Raw genomic sequence first — 24,448 nt, forward strand, 5'->3', positions numbered from 1 at the left:
TATGTAATTCACAGGAGTGCTCAGTTTGACGAGGATGGGGATAAAGGATGAAAATCATTTCTGAATCTTCAGGGAAGGGTTGAGAGCGCTTAAGGGTACTGTGTAGACACAATATCTATATAGAGGATAGAGATACACTTGTGACCAAATCATATCAAAACAGCCCCTGTCCTTTTATTATATGAAATGAGAGCATTTTCTGTGATACCAGTTTGTACAGCACCAAAGAGGTTCGTCTGCGAAATCTATACAGGTGTTTCCAATGATATTCATTTTTTTTCTTTCTTTATAAGAAACTAAACAGTTTAAGATCGTGGATTCATCTGTAACTATCTACTTTTTGTAGGTGAGGGCTTCTTCCTTTGATATGGGATTGTTTTATGTTTTAAAAGTTAAAATATATTTTTAATATTGATTGAAGGCTGATGTAAGTAAAAACACTGCCTGGAACCAAACATTTAGACTTTTAAACTTGTTTCTGTTTTCTTGACATTTTTTTCTTTAAATGTGAATAGAATAGTCACTACAGAGCTAAGCCTTTTATTTGTTTCTTGAATGAACCTTGGTAACTCCACAAAAGCTACTGAGAGCTGTTAAGGAACAAGAGAACGGCATGCCTCCAAGGACTTGTCAGCACTTAGCATCGCCTGTTTTCTGTTCTCTTTGTTTTCAACAAGAAACAGACTTTAGAACTTAAGCAGGGAGAGCAGTCCTCATTAAGTGGAAGCCTGTGTGGGAAGCAAATGAAGAAGGAGCATTGGCATGGGGCTCACGGGCCTGTGGAGGAGAAATTGGTGTGAAGTCCAGAGTTGCTAGGTGGTGGCACTTAGGACTTTATGCTCTCAGGAAGACCATCTGCAGGTTTGGAAATCAGGGCAAACCTAACAAGGTGGAGTCGTGGCTGGTTTCCTATGCTTTGTTCACTGTCTTAAAATATGTGTAGGAGATTACAAGAAAGATGTATTTTGTGAGTCTATGGCTTATGAAGGCAATGGGATTTCAGTAAGCTTTATCCAATCCTGTATAAGAGCATACTATTTCAGAGCGAATTGTGTTTTGTATTACATGTATAATTTGAGAACACCTGCATGCATATGATATATGTGAACTTACCACTTCACTCTTAACATAATTGACTTTTTAACATTTTTATTATAATTTATTCAGATTACATCCCAATTGTTACCCCCACCCTGCCTCTCCCTTTTGTTGTATTCCCCCTCTGTATTCCTCCAACAAAAGGGGACTTCCTTCCCCCCCATATGACCACAGCCTATCAGGTCTCCTTAGGATAGCCTGCTTCCCCTTCTTCTATGTGCCAACTGGTCTGCCCACCAAGGGGAAGTGATCAAATAAGGGACATCAGTTCACAACAGAGGCAGTCCCTGCTCTCCCCACAACTGTGGAGAATGAGCTGTCTAATGGCTAGATCTGAAGAGGGGGGTCTATGGTTACTACATGCATTGACCTTGGTTGTTACTTCACTGGGTGCAGGCACCCTGCATCCAGATCCACTAGCCTTGGTGGTCTCCTTGTAGGGTTCCTGAACCCTCTAGGCCCTTCCATCCCCCCATTATTCCTTACCACTCTCACCTGGAGTTCAGCAGCTAGTCCTACCATCAGTCCCGATCCTCCATGAGTGGAGACTATCACATGACATCTATGTTGGGCTAATATCCACTTATAAGTGAGTATATACCGTGCCTGTCTATCTGGGTCTGGGTTACCTCATTCAGGATGATTATTTCTAGCCCCATCCATTTGCCTCAACATTTTAAGATTTCCTTGTTTTCAATAGCTTAGGAGTATTCCATTGTGTAAATGTACCACAGTTTCTCTACCCATTCTCCCATTAAGGCACATCTAGATGTTTCCACATTCTGGCTATTGCAAATAATCCTGCTATGAACAGAGCTGAGCAAATGTCCTTGTGTGGTGAAGCATCTTTTGGGTATATAGCCAGGAGTAGTAGAGCTGGGTCTTGAGGTAGCACTATTACGAATTTTCTGAGAAAGCCCCAGATTGATTTCCAAAGGGGTTGTACAAGTTTGTACTCCCACCAGCAATGGAGAAGTGATCCCCATTCTCCACATCCTCACCAATATGTGCTGTCACTTGAGTTTTCCATCTTAGCCATTCTGACTGTTGTAAGATGGAAGCTCAGAGCCATTTTTATTTACATTTCCCTGATGACATTGGGCATTTCTTTCAGTGTTTCTTAGCCATTCAATATTCCTCTGTTGAGTATTCTCTGCTTAGATCTGAACCACATTTTAAAACTTGGGTTATTTGGTTTGGTGGAGATTAATTTCCTGAGGTCTTTATATATTTTATTTATTAGCCCTTTTTCAGATGTAGGGTTGGTGAAGATCTTCTTCCAGTCTGTAGGTTGTCATTTTGTTTTGTTGACAATGTCCTTTGCCTTACGGAAGCTTTTCAGTTTCATGAGGTCCTGTTTAGTTATTGTTGATCTTAAAGTCTGAGCTATTGATGTTCTGTTCAGGAAGTTGTCTCCTGTGTCAAAGAGTTCAAGGCTCTTCCCCAAGTTTTCTTCCAGCAGAATTAGTGTATCTGGATTTATGTTGAGGTGTTTAATACACTTGGACTTTAGTTTTGTTCAGGGTGATAAATATGGATCTACCTGACTTTTTCTACATGTAGCCATCTATTTAGACCAGCACCATTTGTTGAAGATGCTATCTTTTTTGCATTGTATGGATTTGGCTTTCTTGTCAAAAATTAAGTGTGCATAGGTATGTGGAATTATTTGTGTATCTTCCATTCAGTTCCATTGATCAGTCAGCCTATTTCTATGCTGGTGTCATGGCATCCTAATTACTATTGCTATAGAGTACAGATTGAGATAAGAGATGGAAGATCTTTTTTTTTCAATTTTCCTTTTTTTATTACTTTTTTATTTTTAATTTGTTCATTTTATATCCCGATTGTAACCCACTACCTTGTTGCCTCCCAATCCCACTCTTCCTCCCTCAGACCCTCTCCCTCCCTCCACTAGTCCTCAGAAAGAGGAGCCCTCCTCCCCTAGTAACTGACCTTAGCCTATCAAGTCTCATCTCTACTGCCCCCTACACTGATCACTTCACCCTGGTGGGGGGCCTTTCCAGGCCCCATACCTAGAAAATACAAAAGATCTTTTATTATAAATTTGTCCTGTTTTTACATTATTCAAATACGGAATCAAAAATCTTCTCTGTATCCTTTAACTACTAATTCAAATGCTGCTTGTTGTAACTGTCCTTCAGAACCATGACTTTATAATATAATCTGCAGTCTGACATCTTTGAGAATCTTAACCTTTCCGAGTATCAGTTCTCTGCCTTAATGTCTCAAATTATGTTATTTGTACCAGAATTAATTTCTTATTTCAGGAGTATTATTGTTATAAATCAGCTGCTCTCAACAGCTTTCTGAGCAGAGCACTTCTACCCCAAGGATCCACTCCTAATTCTTTATGAAATGTATGAAGGCAAAGGCAGTAAATGCTATGAGCTTTTCTTTTAGCACTGCTTTTCATTGTGTCCCATAAGTTGGGGTATGTTGTGCCTTCATTTTCATAAAACTTTAAGAAGTCCCTAATTTCTTTCTTTATTTCATCCCTGACTCAGTTGTCATTGAGTAGAGAGTTGTTCAGCTTCCATGTGTGTGTAGGGTTTTGGTTATTTCTGTTGTTTTTAATCCTTAGTGGTCTGGTATAATACAAGGTATTATTTTAATCTTCTTGTATCTGTTGAACCTTGCTTTGTGACCTACTATATGTTCAATTTGGGAGAAGGTTCCTTGAGATGCTGAGAAGAAGGAATAATCTTTTGTGTTTGAATGAAAAGTTCTGTAGATATCTGTTAGGTCCATTTGATTCATGACATCTGTTAGTGTCATTATCTCTCAGTTGAGGTTCTGTTTGTTGACCTATTCTTTGATGAGAGGGGTGTTGAAGTCTCCCACTATTAATGTGTAAAGGTCAATGTGTGCTTTAAGCTTTATTAATGTTTCTTTTACAAATGTGGGTGCCCTTGTATTGGGGACAAATGTGTTTAGAATTAGGATGTCATATTGGTTGAGTTTTCCTTTGATGAGTATAAAGTGTCCTTCCTTATCTCTTTTCATTAATTCTGGTTGAAAGTCTACTTTATTAAATATTAGAATCACTACTCCATCTTGCTTCTTGTGTCCATTTTCTTGGAAGATATTCCTATAGCCCTTTACTCTCAAGTAATGTCTATCTTTGTGGTTGAAGTATGTTCCTTGTATGTAGCATAATGTAGGTTTTGTTTACACATCCATTCTGTTAGTCTGTGTCTTTATTGGAGAATCGAGACCATTGATTTTGAGAGAAGTTAATGACCAGTGACTGTTAGCTCCTTTTATTTTAATGTTGGTTGTGGTAGTTTGTTTGTGTGTTTGTGCAACTTTTGTTTTGCAAAAGTCAAGTTATCTCTTTCCTGGGTTTTCCTGAGTGTAGTTAGTCTCCTTTGGTTGGCCTTTTCCTTCTAGTATCTGCTTCAGGGCCGGATTTGTGGGTAGGTAGTTTAAATTTTGTTGTGGAATATTTTGTTTTTCTATATATGGCTATTGAAAATTTTGGTGGGTATACTAGTCTGGACTGGCATTTGTGGCCTCTTGGGGTTGCCAAGATACCTGAACTGTCCTTCTGGCTTTTATAGTCTCTGCTGAAAACTCAGGTGTTATTCTGAGAGGTTTGCCATTGTATGTTACTTGGCCTTCTTTTCTTTGCTGCTTTTAATACTTTTTCTTTGTCCTATACATTTAGTGATTTATTATTATGTAGCAAGAGGACTTCCTTTTCTGGTCTACTCTATTTGGTGTTCTGTAGGCCTCTTGTATGTTTACATGCATCTTTTTCTTTAATTTGGATAAATTTTCTTCTATGATTTTGTTGAAAATATTTTCTTGGCCTTGGTGACAGGCATCTTCTCTTTCCTCAATTCCCATTACCCTTAGGTTTCCTCTTTTCATGTTGTCCTTTATTACTTGGATGTTTTGTGTCAGGATTTTTTTTAGATTTAATATTTTCTTTGATGGTTGTATCAAATTCTTCCACTGTATCTTCTATACTTCAGATTCTTTCCTCCATCTCTTGTATTCTGTTGTCAATGCTTACCTCTGCAGTTCCTGTTTTCTTCTCTATGTTTCTTTCTTTCCAGGCTTTCCTCAGTTTATGCTTTTATTATTGTTTGCATTTTCATCCTCCGATCTTGAACCATTTTATTTATTTTCCTGATTTCTTTCACCTGATTGTTTGCTTTTTGCTGAAATTCTTCCAAAGATTTCTTTATTTTCTCTCTATAGGCCTCTGTCATGGCCTCTCTAGGGGCCTCAATTTGTTTGGCTGTATCTTCTTGCATTTGTTTAAAGTTTTTATTTATTTCTTTAGTTATCATTTCCTTAGAAAAGATTTTTGGTCATTTTCTTGAGTTTCAGTTGTGTTAGAATTTCCAGGGCTGATTGCTTTGGGAAAACTGGGTTCTGGAGAGGCCTGTCATTTTGGCTGGACCTTGGAGTACATGCTCAGTCCAGAATGGACAGGAAAAATTTTAATGGATTTGTTGGGTGACCTGAGGTCTGCTATACTTGTGTTCCAGACTATGGGGTCTCATCTGGGCTTGAAAACATAGACTCTGGTGTTTTGTACCCCACAGTTCCATCTGAGACACAGAGCATAGGTGCTGCATGTCCCACCAGGTATGTGGCTCGACCTTGGATCCTGAGCTTATGCCTGCATGGACCAGGGAAATTTTGGTGTATTTTCTGGTTGACCTGAGGTAAGATCCACATATGTTCCAGACCATGGGATATCCTCTGGCCTGGAAGACCAAGATACTGGTGTTTTGTGGTCCACAGTTTTATCTGATACATAAAACTCAGGTGCACACAGGTAGGCAAGTGGCTAGACATTGGAGACTGTGCACATGTCTTCAGAAACCTAGGGACTTTTCTATGGATTAGCTGGATTGCCCAAGGCCATACCCACCCAAGCTCCACACAGTGTGTACTCCTTTCACCTGGGAAATACCATCACTGGTGTTTTGTAGCTCTCAGATTGGTCCTTAGGTCACTGTGAAGTTATTGCTTCTCACTGATCAGCACCACCATCCTCTTACTCCTGGCTTCTATCTTTTTAAGCTTGATTCAATATGATTTTTTAATATTACTAAGTTTTGACTTCATAAGACTTGATTTCTTTCCCTTAAATTTCTGTTTCAGTTTGGTGTCATTGGATTCCATGCTTTGAATCCAACTTGAGCCCAGCATTCAAGCATCTTCCATATCTTTTCAGCACACTCCACGGACACCTGTCCTTGCTTGTCACAATGCCCCTTTCTGTATGCTATGGTCCAAACAAAATCATAAACTTTTTTCACAAGCCTGCTGCTTTTTTTTTTTTCTGTACATATATCATTCAACCATCATCCTAGCTAATCTACTCTGATGCTTATCTCCTGAAACACTTTTCAATCTAATCGGTTACAGGGATGTCTTTACTCTTATCACATGAATAAATCACCTGGGAATCCTGTTACCATTCCCACTTTCAAGGCTCTATTTTACACCCTGGACACTGCTACCAGGGGCTCCATATAGCTCCAGGCCTCTAGTCTTTTGTCTCCTCTGGTGGATAGTGGCTTTTGATGAATCTGAGTGATCACTTCTAAAATAATAGTGTCTTCTTTCTAGAAAATTAGGCTTATTTCAAATGTCTATTAGATTTGCTATGTGATTGGCAAAGTTCACTATAGAGCATCCCCCAGTCCTCTTGCCAACACCATACAGAACATTCCCTTCTTATCTTTTATCTTCTCTACTAACTCAGTACACTTGCTATTTTCCACTCATACAGGCTCTGTACTTCTGTACCACACAGAGCCTTTTACCTTTTCTTATACCTTTTCTCAATTAACATGGGATAAATTGACAGCAAAGGCTCCTACAAATTGATCTTTCTGTATTCCTAGACGGCTTCTTGTGGCTTGTAGGCATGCAGCTACCTATGAAAATTGTAACCCAGGACCATATTACCAAAACGTGATAATTAAAAAGTACCCAATCATATCATTAGTTTCTTTTTATTTTATTTTTTCCCTGAAACTTTTTTATTTAATTAATTTATTCAGATTATAACTCAATTGTTGTCCCATCACTTGTATCCTCCCATTCCTCTCTCCCTCCTTCCTCCTCCCTCCCTCCCTCCTGCCTTTACCCTATTCCCCTCCCCTATGGCTAAGACCAACCGAGGGGAACCTCCTCCCCCACTATATGGTCAGAGGCTATCAAGTCTTATCTTGGAAGCCTGCTTATTGTTTCTTTGTGTGCCATCAAGCCTCCCCACCAAGGGGATGTGGTCAAGTATGAGGCACCAGAGTTCTTGTCAGATTCAGTCCTTGCTTCTCCACATAACTGTGGAGAATGTCCTGTCCATTGGGTAGATCAGCGTATGGGAGTAGGGGTTTTATGTTTACTACTTGTATTGTCCTTGGTTACTGCAATAGTTTAAGCAGAACTGTCCCCGGGCTGCAATCCACCCGTCATGATGTTTTTCTTGTAGGTTTCTAGGACCCTCTGGGTCTTTCTATTTTCCAATCTCCTATATTTCTCTTACCTAGAGTCCCAATAGGTTATCCTCACATCTATCTCAATCTCCTGGTAAGTGAAGACTTTTGAAGAAACTGTGGTACATTTACACTATGGAATACTACTCAGCTGTTAAAAACAAGGAAATCATGAAATTTGTGGACAAATGGATGGATCTAGAAATGATCATACTGAGTGACTTAACACAGAGGAAAAAAGACTCACATGGTATTTACTTACTTATAATTGGGCACTAGCCCAAAAGGCACATCATTAGTTTCTTAATGATCAAATTCTTGAGGTCATAATATTTAACAGAGGCTCAAAATACATGAATTATGCTTCTTGGCTGATGTCACATGGTCATTACAAATAGATACTTTCCTTCAGTGCTTTTGAAGACTTCGCCATTATTCTTCCAAAAGCTTCAGTATACCTATCAAACTGCCAAACAGGAAAGGAGAAGTGCTGGCCCTCCTTAATATATGACAGTTATAATGCCTGTGTTATTCTGATTCTGGATTACATAAGCACTAGGTATTGTAGGACTGTGTTATGTAGGATACAAGTTATGTGCCCCCTTGTCTTTATGTGTATCTTCTAGTTTCTGTTTCACTTCCCTCCTTACTCACTACCTGATTCCATTCCTGATTTTTGTTAAGGAAATACAAGCTACCAGACAAACAGCAGGTGATACTGCTTGGTGTAAACGGACTAGAATGAACAAAATGTTTTGTGTTACATCCTCTACTGAGGATATTGCAGACATATATTCACAGGGGCTGATGAGATTATAATGTAGTTGGTCCACTGACTTCACCACTAAGTGGCATGATTTATGGTTTCTTCACTGGAGTCAAACCGTGAGTTAGGGGTATTGCTTTAAGTGTGGAAATACAACTCCTAAGTGCCACATAGAGAAGTTTGAGCATACCAGCCACACTAAAGTTAAGGACAGAAATAACTCTGAAACTACTTAAAGACATTTCCCTTTCCTACAAATCATTTTGTAGAAACCATAATTATCCTTGAGATAACCACTTATTAATATAGACAACTTAATCATAGTCACTGACCCATGTGTTGTTTGTTTAAAGGACAGTGAGTGTAATGACCCAAAACTGAATCTGACCAATAGGTGATTTAACCTGAATGAAAATAAACCTAGCAGTGTTTATGAGTCAAGGAATCTCCAGGGTTGATATGAAGCGACACTCAGGACAAAAGGTCCTTTAACACTTACAATGTACACTGTGAATTTTCTGGGCAGTTTATCTGATACAAAGGACTTGAAAAAAAGGCAAATTACACCCTAATGCATCTTGTGAGTCTTATTAAAATTGCTTTCTGTTTCACTATTACCTCCTAAGCCTGTTTTGTTTCACTGTTTTTTACACCCATCTCTTTCCCCAAGCAATCCATCATGTATCAGTTTGGCCCAATTATCATAATAGTTGTGATGTCCCTGGCCTGCTACTTATATTTTGGTATGCTTATTAACAGCAAATACAGTATTCTCTGTATGGTGAACTGTAGCTCCAAAGTGTACATAAAACCTTTATAGAAACAACTTCTCTCTTTTTCTTTGGTTATTTTCTATGTACCTATTTTTCTGGCTTTTCCTGGCCTCCCTTTTCTTTAAAAAACATCTAGGCAGAATATCATCTTCCTTAGGGCTCGCTATCTATGCCATTTTTTATTAGACTCTTCACTGGGTGGTGGCTCCATCCAGGTTCTGCTTCAACACATATAAAAGCATATCTTCTTTTTTTTTTTTTTTCCTTTTTTTTTTTTTATTAATTTATTCTTGTTACATCTCAATGTTTATCCCATCCCTTGTATCCTCCCATTCCTCCCCCCCCCATTTTCCCATTATTCCCCTCCCCTATGACTGTTCCTGAGGGGGATTACGTCCCCCTATATATTCTCATAGGGTATCAAGTCTCTTCTTGGCTACTTGCTGTCCTTCCTCTGAGTGCCACCAGGTCTCCCCCTCCAGGGGACATGGTCAAATGTGAGGCACCAGAGTACGTGAGAAAGTCGTATCACACTCTCCACTCAACTGTGGAGAATATTCTGATATAAAGCATATCTTCTAATCATAGCCAAGCCAGGCCCAATTTTTTCTAGAATATTCTATGACTTTATCTCCACTTTGCCATTGGACTACTCTATTCCCTATCAACACATATAAATTTGTAAGAAAAAAATGATAAAACTATGGTTGAGAATATACAAAGTAGAAGAGGGATATCCAGTGCAATGTGGAGTGCTAGGAAGATTCCAAGAGGCTAGGAAATCAAGGATGACTGCCAGGAGCAAGCAGAGAAGACCAGAAGACAAATGAACCCAAATCCCTAACAACAACAGGGTAGAGGTTCTTAAGGCTCAGCATGTCAGCAGTATAATTGGTGAAAGGATGATACAGAGAAATGTGGCTTAGGAATTAAGGAGAGGCCAACTCTAAAGGGCTTGCCCTTTGAGTGTTGTCAGATAAGTACTACAGAAATATGACTCTCAGGGCAGCATTAGAAATTAGATGTTAGAAAAACAAGCTAGGAGTCTAGAAGACCAATCATGACGCTATTGAAGTAGGTCTCATGACAGAGACAGACTGAATTAGGATAATTAGATGTAAGGTTAGAGATAAGTAAGTGGATTCAAGAAATAATTTAAAAGGTAAAACTGCCGTGAATTTTCAATTGGATGCAAGTTATATGCAAAGAAATGTCTCAAAATGACATAATTATATAGGGGCTGCGTAATTAGGTAGACCCACAAAGAGACTACAGGTGTTTCAGTGGAGCATGGAGCACTGGTGAGTTGTTGCTGTATACTACTCTTAACCTGAAATAAACAGTGGAAAACAGTTTGAATTGAGGCACTGTCTACAGTAGACTGGCTTCTGGGGTGCTTTTAAACAACTGTCCTGATTATTAATTCACATAGGAAGGCCCAGCCCAATAGTACCATCCCCTAGGCTGGGGCTCATGAACTACTTAAGACAGGAAACAGCTAAATGAGTGTAAACAAATGAGGAAGGACAGCATATTCCTGCTTTGCTCTTGCGACTAGCTGCTCTGAGTCCCTCCATTGACATCCCTGAAATGTGGAACTATGACTTGGAATTTTAAGTCGAATCAACCCTTTCTTCTATGCTGCTTGTCTTTGAGGTGTTTTGTCACAATGATAGAAATGAAACTATAACGGGTGGATGTTAGGATTCTTACTGAGATTTGCAGAGCAGAGAGCTTAACGTTCACAATGAGATGCCCAGTAGATCTTTATGTGTGTGAATATGCGAAATAGAATGGATAAGCTGACTACAGTTTTGGTTTGGTACCTGTGAAAGTAATCTCATAAAAACTTGTACAGGACCAGGGGTTGACCACGAATAAATATTCCCTATGAGTGGAAGGAACAAAGGCAAAGATGTGAAGAACATAAACATATTGCTTGTAATTGGGGATGTGAGAATGTGGAATAGGCAATATATGACCTCCTAAGTACCTCATAATACAGACATTAATAACATCTGTTGCATGATAAATTAGTAGGACTGGAGTATAGCTTTAAAACAGTATGAGCTTGATAATAGGGCTTTCTGCAATGGTGAATGAGTTAAGGGAAAATCAGGTATATCTGCTGAAGTCTGTACATAGAATAGCTCCTGTAGTTCCATGTGTTTTATGCTTGGTCCCCAGCTGGTGGCATTGTCTTAGAAGGCTATGGACATGTCAGGAGATAGGACCTACATAGAAGAGACAGATCAGCGAGGAAGTGCTATTGTAAGACTCACACCCTTGGCTCTCTGCTGGATGTGTCTCTGGCGGCTGTTAGATGTGAGGAGAACACTTCTCTTCTGCCTTGGGCTCCACTAGCATTGTGTTCAGCCCAAGTGAATGAGGCCACTCAGTCATGGGTTGGACCTTCTTGAACAGTCAATCAAGTCAATCCTTGTTTCCTTGAGCAGCTTCTTTTAGGTATCTTAGTCACAGTTATACAAATCAACTTATGCAGTGTCTAATGGTGTAAAAGGTCTGACTAATGTTGAACATAGGCTCTCTCTCTGGTACTTATTTATGATAGGCTGTAACATGGTCCAGTTTCTGGCCAAAGCATTTGGTTAACAATGAATTGTCACTCATGCTAGGCAAAGCATGGCAAGGAGCTACAACGTGAGACAAATAATTTATAATGTATGGAATTGCTTCTGCCCTTTCACCAGCACTGTAGAATAACATAGGCATCTTTGTCAATCTGGAGGTAAAATGAATGAGATTTAGAAAGAATTAGTTTGATCAGTGTAACCCAGAATGTGTGTGTGTGTGTGTGTGTGTGTGTGTGTGTGTGTGTGTGTGTATGTGTTGAAGTCAATGAAGCAAATGACAAAACTGTATTGTTCTATACAAATAATGTTTATGTTTGTTAATTGGAGGCTGTTTCCTGTGAGCAGCATTGGTCACCATTCTCTAGACAGAGGAGTATCTAAGCCAAGCCTGGTGACATCAATGTAGTGTCACCAAGGGACTCCTGCCAAGGGTAGGGGTGGATTAAATAATCTCTAAGGCTTCTTCTAAATTTAAAATTCTGCGTATCCTCCCTTTTTAAAATGCTAATTGGTTTCTAAGTTTCACCTCATAATGTAAAATTCTAGAAGCGTAAGAAATTTTAAGTAACTTAATTGCCATACTCACTTACTGCTAAAATGAAATACAAGTTAGTTTTTAGTAGGGGGTTGGGGGAGGGGATGTGCTCACACACTCACAAAGCCAGAAATTTGACTTTTGCTCTTTATTGCAATTCTTAAACTAGCTACACTCGGCAATTCATTTGCATCAATAATTGAAAAGCCATCAGTTTCCTCTTGTCTTGCACTCTTTGCTCTGCACACTAATGATATGCATGCTTGGCTATTGCCATAAAAATGCACCATAAATTTTTTAAAGATGATTCAACTACAGAGAATGAATCAATATGAACTACAGTGATAGCAAATGAGGGGCCGTTTCTATTGCTACTTAAAAGCAGGTAGCACTCCTTGATGGGAGCCGTCACTGTCTCCAGCTGGAGTTTTAAAGCAATGATTTCATATTGTCTTCATTAAGAATTTGCTTAAGGAACTGTGTTTTCTCCGCCACTATGTAGGCCACTCATTATATTTCTTCACATTTCTTTTCTGGTTTCTGTTGCTTCTAGTGGCTTTTACGTAAAAAGAACCCATTGTACCTTGTGCCTCTCATCAAGTTGAGCATAAATATAGTGTCCATTCAACCCCTCATTTGACGCTGTCCTTGGTTTGCCCTTAATTGAATGGTGGTCTTACAAGCAGCACTTCCGTTTATTAGAAGCCACACATCTCAAAACCAATCTCAACTAAAGCCAATTTTAAGACTGGTCAAGGCTCAGAAGGGCGATGTCAGAGTTGAATAACGTAAGCTGGGTTCAGCATATGTGACCATTTAATGTACTTTGTTGTCTAAGCCTGGAGAAATCCTACTGAAGATACACATCAGCCCAAAACACCACAGAGAAGAGTCAGGGCAGACAAACCACTTCTCACATTCATTTAGGCCAGTCTCTTTAGAAGCTGTATTTCACAAATTATAACACAATCTGGGTAATGAAAGGCATGTGACTCTCCCCCAGGCACCTTCCCGACACAGCTGTAACTAGGTAGCATCTTTAGATGGACCACAGCCAAATGTGATCTAAGTCTGCACAGCACAGGGACCATGCATATCAAGACTGACCAAGGATGGGATGGAGTTACAACTCTAGCTGGAAGTTGTAAGCCAAGATTTTCAGTTTTCTTGGTACTCAGCCCCACAGGAGAGCTTTCTCGCGAAAAGCCACGGCATATACACACACAACATGCATGGAATATGCACACACAACATGTATGGAATATGCACACACAAACACACTGGGAGACTCCATGTTTGGAGGGCTAACGTCCCCGTTAGAGGTCTCCTCTAGAGGTATTCGAATAGGACTCAAGCTTGTTTCTGGATTGTGCTCAATGGCTCATCTTAGCTCTGTGTGTATGTGTGTGTGTGTGTCTCCAGAAAGTTTATTATTAATCTGAGAATGCACTGTTTGTTTTCTTTGTTTTTAATTGCTTTTTCCAGCCAGGGTTGCCAATATAAAGTATATATGTTCTTCTGGATACATGTAAATACCTATATTGCAAAGGCCTATTTGGAATATTAGTTTTATTTGCATAAATTTACAATCTGCAGCATTTATAACATGTTATATTAGGTATATAATAAATTTCTTACCCATCCTCCTACTGTTTGTCATTAATTACAAGAAATGCACACATTCACACTTGCGCGTGCACACACACACACACACACACACACACACACACGTCATTGCACCCAACTACTTTGTACAGGTCCCTTATTGAAATTCCCTGCAATATGTGCTCAGGAATGGGAGTGATTAATTATAATTATAAAGCATATGCCCACTTAATTTCATGAAGGACCATGAGCATAATTTCCACAGTGTCTGAGGACCTCAATATAATCGACGTCCTAGAGTTCTAATCTAACCAAATCTTCCCCAGCATGTGGCACTATAGTATCTTTCCAATTTATCTGCCATGCTAAAGAGAGCTTCCTGCTATTACATTGTTGCTTATGTTGCATTTTTTTTCCTGATTTCTAAATGGTTTGAATGATTCATTGGAGAAATTTAATGACATCTCTCTGAGTTGATTTTTCTATTTTCCTTTTCAATTTCAAGCGCCACCTTCCCCCATCTCCATTTTTAGAAACAGCTGTTTGGAAAAGAGAAACAAGATCAGTGGCAAAAGAAGGTGATTCTGGAGGCATGTGGCTTGATTCCTGTAGTCCCTGTTTACTGTGACATTAGGCAGGCTGCCTAAGCTCCTGCTCCTTTTCTTCCCCGTGAAAGAATAAGCTCTTAGTAAATGTTAAAAGCAGTAATGCATTTATTATAAACACTGAACTACCAAAACCACTTCTTTGAAATGTTAACTGTCATTTGTTTGTGTTAAAGACCTTTTGAGCTCCGCTTCCCTCCCTTATGCTACAAGTTTACAGCAAGCATGAAGGTAGGCAATAACAAACTAAGTTCATCGGTTCATCTTTAAGACTTACTCTCATTTATGTGTCTTCAGGAATAGACACGTGTGTGCGGAAGCCTGCGGAGGACAGAAGAGGATGTTGGATGACCTGGGACTAGAATTACAGTCTGGCACGAGCCCACAGAGGTGAGAGCTATAAACTGAATTCTGGACGTGTGGGAAGATAGTGAGTACTCCTTGTGCAGAGCCATGACTTTGGCTCCAAGGGTCATCATTATTTAAAACTTATTGCATGCATATAACCACTGCAGAAAACAACATTTAAATAATTCTCATGTCCATTGGAGCCCTTTCCTCGTATTTTCTGTACAGCTAACGATGAAGCAATAGTTCTTTCAGGAACCACACAGTTGTCCTTCCCAATCTTGAGTTTCATGTGCATTGCATTATACAGTGTTTACCCTTTTGTATTTGATTTATTTGGCTCAATAGGCTGTTTTTTAATTCATTCATAAGTTGCCATTATCAGTAATTCACTCTTATACACCCTTAGCATTCAATCATATTAATGCACTACAAATGCTCAGGCATTCTCCTGTTGAGAGTGTTTGGGTTATATTTAGCTTGGTGACATTTTGAATACTGATGCTAAGAAGGTATTTTGTGAGAAGTGTGCATATGAGCTTGTGGACAAAGTCATAGAATTATAGTGGCTAGCTAGGAGAATTTACAAGTAACTGTTAATGGTCCTTCAACATGCCTGCACCATAGTCATACTTATCAATACAGTGATGATACTTAATTTTATTGTCTTGTCAATAATGGACTTTATTCATTTATTTCCTCCTACTTCCACTACACACCATGGAAAAGTGTTTCTCTGTGGTTGTGATTATGTTTTTAATTTGTTTGACGTAGTATCTCATGCAGAGCCAGCTAGCTAACACCTCACTAGGTAGCTAAGAGTGACCTTCATCTTTTCATCTGCCTGCTTCTACTTCCTAAGCTCTGGAATCAGAGCCAGACCATGTGTTCTAAATCCCAACCTCATGACTTTCCACAGGCTAGGCAAATATTCTGCCAGCTAAGCTACATTGTCAGACCTGTGGTTCATTCTTTGATGACTGATTCTCTGTACAAGTGTTTCTTGCTGCTTCATGTTTATTTGTGGAATATCAAAATACTTTTTAAATTTTTATCTCTATTTATTACCTTTTCTTCTTCTTCTTTCCCTCTTTCCCTGTGGTGTTGATCACCCTTTACCTGCCATCACCAAGAGATTTCTAGTTCCTTAAGTGCTTACATAAAATACTTAACATATGTCTATGTTATATAATAAGTGTTTCAATATGTAGATTGATTTTTCATTTTCAATCATTGCCTTTTAGAAAGAAGAAAATTAAAGTAAATACTTCATTGTTTTTTTAAAAAATGCTTCTTGACTTTCTGGTATATTTTTTAAAGTGCTTTTTCTAAAATATTCTAATGTCATGATCACATTCCCTGGACTATAGTTTTTAAGTAATTACTGTTCTAATATTTATGTTGAGGATATTGATATTTATAATTCATCTTAAATACATTTAGTATTTGTAATCATTTAGAGGTCAACATTTATTAGTTATGAGCAGAATTCTAGAGGTTCCAACATGCTCCAAAATTTTAAAATGATTTTTCCCCTTTCTTGCTTAGCTGTTTTGAAACTTGGCAAAAACTAACTAAATGAATATTTATAGATAACTGCAAATTCTCATCATCCCTTCTACACTGTCATTGTCACTACCATATTATTGTTTAAAATCAGGTAATATAAACTCTCCAATTTAGATCTTTTTTATTTTTTTCAAATTATTCTTGGGTACTTCAGATAATATGCTTTTCCCTATAAAGCTTATAATCAGCTTAACAGGTTCTTCAGGAACAGCAACAAAAACCTAGTGGAGCTTAACTGCTATTGGAATTTATTTATAGAAAACTGCAATAAAATTGACATCTTAACAATTCTCAATCTTCCAATCCTTATACATGACATATCTTTCTACCTACTGAGATCTTTAGGTTTTCCTATCAGTATTAGGTAATTTTCAATTTTGAGGTCTTATGTGTCTTTCATCTGGTTCATTATTGTACTTCTAAGTGTTTGAGGAAGTATTAATATACAAACTCCAATCAAATTTATAAGAAGTTGGTGGTTTTTTGCAGATGTTTCAGACTTGTGATGCATTTATATCCCAGTTGGTCCATGATTTGTAGAAGATATCATAAATTTAAAAGGTACTTAATTTACCAAGCATTACAATTTAGCAACAGAAAACTAGAGGGATTGCATGGGTTTCCCACTGACTGGTACCCATGGCTTACTGTGGCTGGGAAGTACTCTAAAATATCTTCTAGCACATTGCTAGGCTAGGAAAAGCGCCCCTTTGTACCAAATGCATCTTTTTATTTGATTCCATTAATGAGTTTATTTAATCACTTTACAGCCTGGTCTCAGCCCCCCACTTGCCACCCCTCCCCCCTTCTCCCCTCCCTTTCTTCTCAGAGAAGGGAAGCCCCTCCCCCCTAGGTAACAACCCTCCCTGGCACCTCAAGGCACAGCAGGACCAAGTACACCCCCTCTCACTGAGGCCAGAGAAGGCGGCTCAGATAGGAAAAAAGGATCCAAAGGCAGGCAACAGTGCTTGTAATTTTTGTATCACCACCATGTCAGAAAATTAAGTCAGGGATTGTCTCTTCAAAGAAGTACAATTAATTTTTTGTGCATTGACCATGTATCCTACCTTGCTAAATTCAATTATATATCCTAGAATATTATTGTGTACTTAATATTTTGTGCATACAGAACAAATTATCATTGAAGAATGATGGTTGGGTTCTTCTTAGACTCATTTCTGCCTCTCGTTCCCTTTCCTTGATTTAATGCACAGCACTCACAGTGTGACACTCAGAGGGAGAAATAAGACAAGGGAACAACTTTTCTCAAACTGAGTGAAGTCAACTGAATCATTTAGCTCCAGTAATTATTATACTAAATTAATTTTTTTATACCTAACATACATAAAATTGAGGACTTTTCTGTTTTACTTTGATCTATAGTTTGAGGTGAGCTTTTAAATGAGCAGTCCTAAAAATGAGTATCATTATACAGCCAAACAGGTTCTATTCCAGCATATGCATGCATATACATATACACCTGCAACAAAACTTAGTGAAAAAAAAATCTATCTATATATTTATAGGAGAGTGGGAAGGGGCTATAAGAGGGCTTAGAGAAAGGATGGTGACTATGTTGAAAAAGGGGTTTGGCTTACCTAATACCTGTTTCCATCAATTAAGATGACCGGACTGTGGACAATTATGTCAAAATGATTGGTCCCTTAGAGAAAACCAGCCACTCCAGCATTCTTCAGATAAATCTCACTTGGTCATAGTGTATGAAATACTGTTAATTCATTTTATTTGTTAGTATTTCATTAAAGATTCTTTGTTCATCATGGATAGTGGTATATTGTTTGTCATATTGCTTTTCTGGTGCCTTTCTCTGGCTTTGTACCATATGATCCTAGTTTGATTAAATGTATTCAGAAAGGTTTCTTCTATTTGTACAATTTACAAGATTTTTAGGAGTGATGCTAATTTTTGTAAGTGTTGGATATTAAGGATTATCGATTCAAACTCTTAAGGATTTTTTTTTCTTGAATCATGTTCGAAAATTTGTTTCCTATCATTAAATTTCTAGTGTGCTGTCGAATGTACTTTTGTACAGTTGCCTTTAATATTTCACCTTTTTTACATTTCTGTCACGTTGATAGTAAAGTCCTTATTCTCATGTTTCGTTTTAGGTGTGTGTGGTCAGGGAGGGAGAAGAGAGACACTATGTTTATTTGCTTGGGGCAGCTCTGCATAATGATTTGCCAGTTTTATTACATGGAATCACTTGTGGATTCCATTGACTTTCCTCTTTTCTCTGGAAAACACTGGGAGAAGGAGTTTTACTGAATTCAGTCTTTCAAATATCTGGTTGGGAAATTTTGTTTAGTTCATCTCTGCTTTCCTATTCTTGGTAGGCATATTTAGACTTTGTCTTTAGAGAGTCTTAGAGTTTAAAATATAGAGATAAGTAAGAGATCTCTTTATCTCTCAGAAATGAGTTGCCATTTTTCTGAGTGCTGGAGTCTAATTTATAATTGGGTTTTGAAGGTTCTGCTGAGAAATTCTTGATGCCTTTGCTTCTCCTTTGCATCACAGTTTCTGAGGTCCTAGAGGTCGCTCTTCTTTTTGCTCTCTATTATTCAAACTTTCACAAGAGGGTTATAATGCACCCATAAAAAGAAGTCTCTCTTGGTACTCCTGTGTAATATATGACTCTATTGGCGTATTACTCACTTTTTATTGTATATGAGGATTAGACTACAAGTTGCAGCATCAGTCTATAGCTTGGGCTCTGTCTGACCATTTGCCAGCGCACACACATAATCTATACATTTGCAGAAAGGATTTTCTTAAATGCTTCAGACTCCAATGAATATACTCTCATAGTCCTTTTTCTGCTGGTGTAGAGTACCCTTCAGTTCTGTATCTCCTAGCAAGAGCTCATAATCTTTTGAAATTGTTTACTCTGTGTGATGGTGTTCTAATGGGTTAGCTGGTTCTCTGTTAACTAGGAGCATGGTCTCTTCCAAATATCTCCATTGTGTTTCTATTTGTTATTCACATATATGAATATATGAATATATATTCATTTTAAGACGAAAGTATATAGACTGAGGTATACCTTTCTTTGAGGTTTCAGAAATTCTTTTTAGAATACACAAAGATAATTTTTAGTAGACTAAGTCTGAGCATGAAACCTTGTTTATATTAGGGATAAGACCAAAGGTTATTCTGATATGTGAACATGCCTAAAAGTCTACAAACCTTTATCTCCTTCTACAAAATCTCCTTCTGGGCTATGATCCATCAGAGTCCTTACATCTGACACATTTATTTTCTGACTGCTTTATTCTCTACATATGTCTCCTTATACATGGGAATAGTCTATAATTCCTGATGACATCTATAGCATATGTTGCATGAGGCTACACTTGTGTGTGGGCATAAGGATGTGTATTTAGAATGCAGTTAGAAATTATACTGGTTTAAGAAAATGACAGTAAGGCTGGTTCTCTGCTCATTGTATGAGCAGAAAAAAGACATCTGTAAATCCTCATTCATGCCATATGAATAATGGGATAGAATAATAATTCATAGGGATTCTGTATCCAACCAAAAGCATTGTCTATGCAAAGACATTCATGTTTCAGTAAGTCTCAGAGCTATTCCCATATAGTGGGATTAGCAATTTAAGTTACCTGCTTGTTCTGCAGTTTAAATTCTTCACATACCCATTGTATTCCCTCTCCCTCATCCCCTCTGATCCCCTTCCCTCCCTCATACCCTCTCCCTCCCTTTCCTAATCTTCAGAATGGAGAGCCCTCCTCCCCTAACACATGGCCTAGACTTCCTGTTCAGATGTAGTGGACAGGCAGCACAATCCTCTTGTGGGGCCCACAATTTGGGAATAGGGGTTAACTCTGACATGGACTCTGGTGACCACTCATTGGTCACTTTGCCCTGGTATGGCAGCCTTGCCAGGGCACAGAGTAAGAGGATGCAGACAGTCCAGATGAGACTTAATGGGCTGCAGTCAGATAGTAGGGGAGGGGAACTGGGGGAGAGGGAAGATAAAGAAGGGATGGTGAGATGAGGAGGAGGCAAGTGAGTGGGCTGCAATTAGGATGTAAAGTGACCAAATGAAAAATCAAAAGAAAAGAAAAGAATTACACAATGGAATACTACTCAGCTATTAAAAACAAGGAATTTCTGAAATTTGTGGACAAATGGCTTGAACTAAAAATGATCAAAATGAGTGAGTTAACCCAGAAGCAGAAAGACTCAAATGGTATATACTCACTTATATCTGGACACTAGCCCAAGGGGCATGTCCCATGAAAGTATTCACTTATCAGGAAAGTGGGATGGAGGGGAGGACATCCTATTGGGACTCTAGGTGAGAGACATATGGGAGAATGGGGAAATAGGAGTATCCAGAGGGTCCTAGAAGCCTACAAGAAGAACATAATGACAGGCAGATTTGGGCCCAGGGGTCCTGCTCAATCTCTGGCACCAGCCAAAGATTATACATGCAGTAAATATCAAACCCCTACCCAGATATAGCCAATGGACTGAACATTCTCAACAGTTGAGTGTAGAGTGGGGTCTGACTTTCACACGAAATCTGGTGACCCATATTTGACCACGTCCCCTGCATGGGGAGTCCTGGTGGCACTCAGAGGAAAGATAGCAGGCTACCAAGAAGAGACTTGATACCCTATAAGCATATACAGGGGAAGGAGGTCCCCCTCAGTCACAGTCAGACGGGAGGGGAGTAAGGGGAAAATGGTAAGGAGGGAGGAATGGGAGGATACAAGGGATGTGATAACTATTGAGATATCATATGAATGAATTAATAAAAAAAAGTTTAAAAAGAGATGCTTAAAAAAGAAAAGAAAAAAAAAGAACATAACAGTAAAAGGTTCTCATCATCTAGGGGTAGCCGACTAAGTTTTATTTTTTTGGTTTTTTTTGTTTTTTTGTTTTTGTTTGTTTGTTTGTTTGTTTGTTTTGGTGTTGAATGCCTTTTTTTATTTTATTTTTTATCAATTTATTCTTGTTACATCTCAATGGTTATCCCATGCCCTGTATCCACCCATTCTTCCCTCCCTCCCATTTTCCCCTTATTCTTCTCCCCTATGACTGTTCCTGAGGGAGATTTCCTCCCCCTGTATATGCTCATAGGGTATCAAGTCTCTTCTCGGTATCCTGCTGTCCTTCCTCTGAGTGCCACCAGGTCTCCTCCTCCAGGGGACATGGTCAAATGTGAGGTACCAGAGTACATGAGAAAGTCATATCCCATTCTCCACTCAACTGTGGAGAATGTTCTGACCATTGGCTAGATCTGGGTAGGGATTTAAAGTTTACCACCTGTATTGTCCTTGGCTGGTGCCTTAGTTTGAGCGGGACCCCTGGGCCCAAATCTGCCTATCATAATGTTCTACTTGTAGGTTTCTAGGACCCTCTGGATCCTTATACTTTGTCATTCTCCCATGCTTCTCTCATCTAGAGTCCCAAATAGAGACCATGAATTTTAGAGAGAATGGGGAGTATGAGAGGAATTGAAATGAAAATAGGGTGGGGAAGATATAAAATACCGCGCTCATGTAATAAGTCTCAGAAGAACAATGATGAGAGAACGATAAATATCATAAAAGGAGCAGAAGTCTGAGAGGATGACAATAGGGTAGACACTGAAGCATAGTTAGAAAATGAGAGAAAGAGTGGCAGAAACAAAGGGAATAAGAGAGTACACAGAAAACCCTGGCATGTTCCCACAGAGCAGAGTCTGGGATGTAGAACTTGGAACTCAGAGCTCATGTATGTTCAGTTTCGACTATGGAGAAAGACAGCCAGTGAAGGAACAGAGGAGGCTGGCCCTGTTCCTGTAAGTTATTTCTGGATGCATTATTCATATTTGATAAATCATTTAGATGTAGATACTTTATTAGCTTATAAAGCACATTATATGGCTTTAAATTGTTAATACAGGCTGTTGTGATGCATATTGTACCTCTGAAAAGCCATGGATCACTTTAATTCATAGCCTCATTATAAAGCTTGTTACAAAGCGCTGCATTATTGTATGAAGGATAGCAGGGTAGCAATTCTGCAAGGAAACTGGATGTTTTATTTACATCATCAGTGGCTTGGATTAGCCCGCTCAGAAATGTACTGGAAGATGCAACCAGATCAGACCTTAAAATTCTTGAGAATAAAGGCATTCTTGCTTGACAGCTCTTATGAATATGTGGAATATGGGTCTAATCTGGTTGCATGGAAATTACCCCATGATTTTTGCTTGAGAGCTCATTTGGATGGTGACCTCAAACAGGCTGACTTGTCTACTTCTCACAAACATTGTAACAAATGTTGTTACAAGAATAGGATTAGTTTTTCACTTATTACAAGACGGATGGGTGATTAGAAATAAAATAGCAGTAAGAGCTTCTCCATGGCATCATGGAGTTTAGTAATACTTCCAATAAGGTAAAGAAATAGAGTACTTGGGGCCTATAATTATCTATTTATTGGTAAATAAAGGGTAAGGAATGGGAAAGTTAAGCAAATATCTGAGTCTAAATCACCTGTGCACCTTTCTAATCAAATATGTCTTCTTCTGAAAGGTCACCTTGACCTCAAGTTCATATTCACCTAAGCCTGAATGTGTGTTCACTCATTAAGTGCATGTCCTTGGGGGGATCACTGATTCCCAAGGGTTCTCAGTCTTCCCAGCTACACGATAAGAATAATTGACAAGTTACTAAGAATATTAAATGAACAAGTGTATGGCCAATAGTTGGACACAGTGAAGTGACTCAATAAACTCTTGTTAGCTCACTGCTCAGCACTTGAAGAAGGGAGGTCGAGGCGCTTCTCGAGATCATATAAAACATTCACAGGTAGCATTAACCAGTATAAAGCAACTGTGGTGTAATTACACTTGGCTGCAATGAAAAAGCTTTTTGTATCAAGTATAATCCAACTGAGCACTCTTTGCTTTGTTATCTTTGGTTTTATGAATTATACAATGTGCACTTTTTCTGGACCATAAAATAGTGCCTTTTTATTCAAAGTCAGCTGTCAGTACACATGATAAAAAAATGATCTGGGAATGATTTTGGTTATATGAGGGGAGGCTTTGAAGAGCACTGAATTCTTGACCTATGCCCAAAACCTGCACAACCAGTCAAGCTCTCAGCATGGAAGAAGCGGGGTATCATGACTCACCTCCATCCCTAACTGAGAAGCAAATGAAAGTTGATGGCCTCCTGGGAAAGGAGGGTCAGTTTTCTTTAAGGGTGTGGCCCTGGTAGATTATCATGGTCCTCCGAATGGCCTCACACACATGAATATATGTGCACAAAACTTTTGACTTGGTGAATTATTAAAACAAAAAGACTTGAATTTGTGTGGGCATAAGGGTGTAGCTGGTGAGTCTGGGAAGAGTTTACAGAAGGCATGAGGTTGAATATGATCCAAAAGTATTGTGTAAAAATCTCAAAAACTTTTAAAACATAGTAAATAAAACTGCAGGCTGATATGTTTTCATGCGATGGGGAAGGGACTCTCACTCCAGTAGAGGAGCTATAGTAATTGGTGACTACTGGAGGGCACAGTGTGGATTTGCTTTGTAAGCAACCCCCAAAACGCTGCGAATGTTCCAGCGATGGTCCCACCATTTAGGCACACTGGCATCACTGAGTAGACTCAATGGGTTAAAAACAAAGCCCACACATTTTGGAGTTGGAGGGGAAGCAGAGCAGTGGGTTTGAACAAAGTAGATTAACGGTAATTTTTTAAAGGTTTGAAAAAGAATGCAGTCCAATGAGCAGAAAATATTGAGTCCATGCTGATTACTAAAGGCTGCTTCCTCATAGCCTCCCATTCGAGAGCCACGAATCAACATACATAAAGGAAGTTACACTAAGGCTAGATTGGAGGCACGACATACCACAAACTATCTACATGTTTGTCCATTGCAATGGCTATATCATAATCTGGACTGTAAGTTAGGTTTCTCTCTATTTTCTTAAAATAGCAACAATCCCAAAGTTAAGTGGGAAACAATAGTCTCATTTTGACACTGCTTTCTATGTGTAGAAAACTACATTCATCTGTGAGGTT

This window comes from Acomys russatus, chromosome 1 (assembly GCF_903995435.1).
Source record: "Acomys russatus chromosome 1, mAcoRus1.1, whole genome shotgun sequence".
Classification (NCBI taxonomy): Eukaryota; Metazoa; Chordata; class Mammalia; order Rodentia; family Muridae; genus Acomys; species Acomys russatus.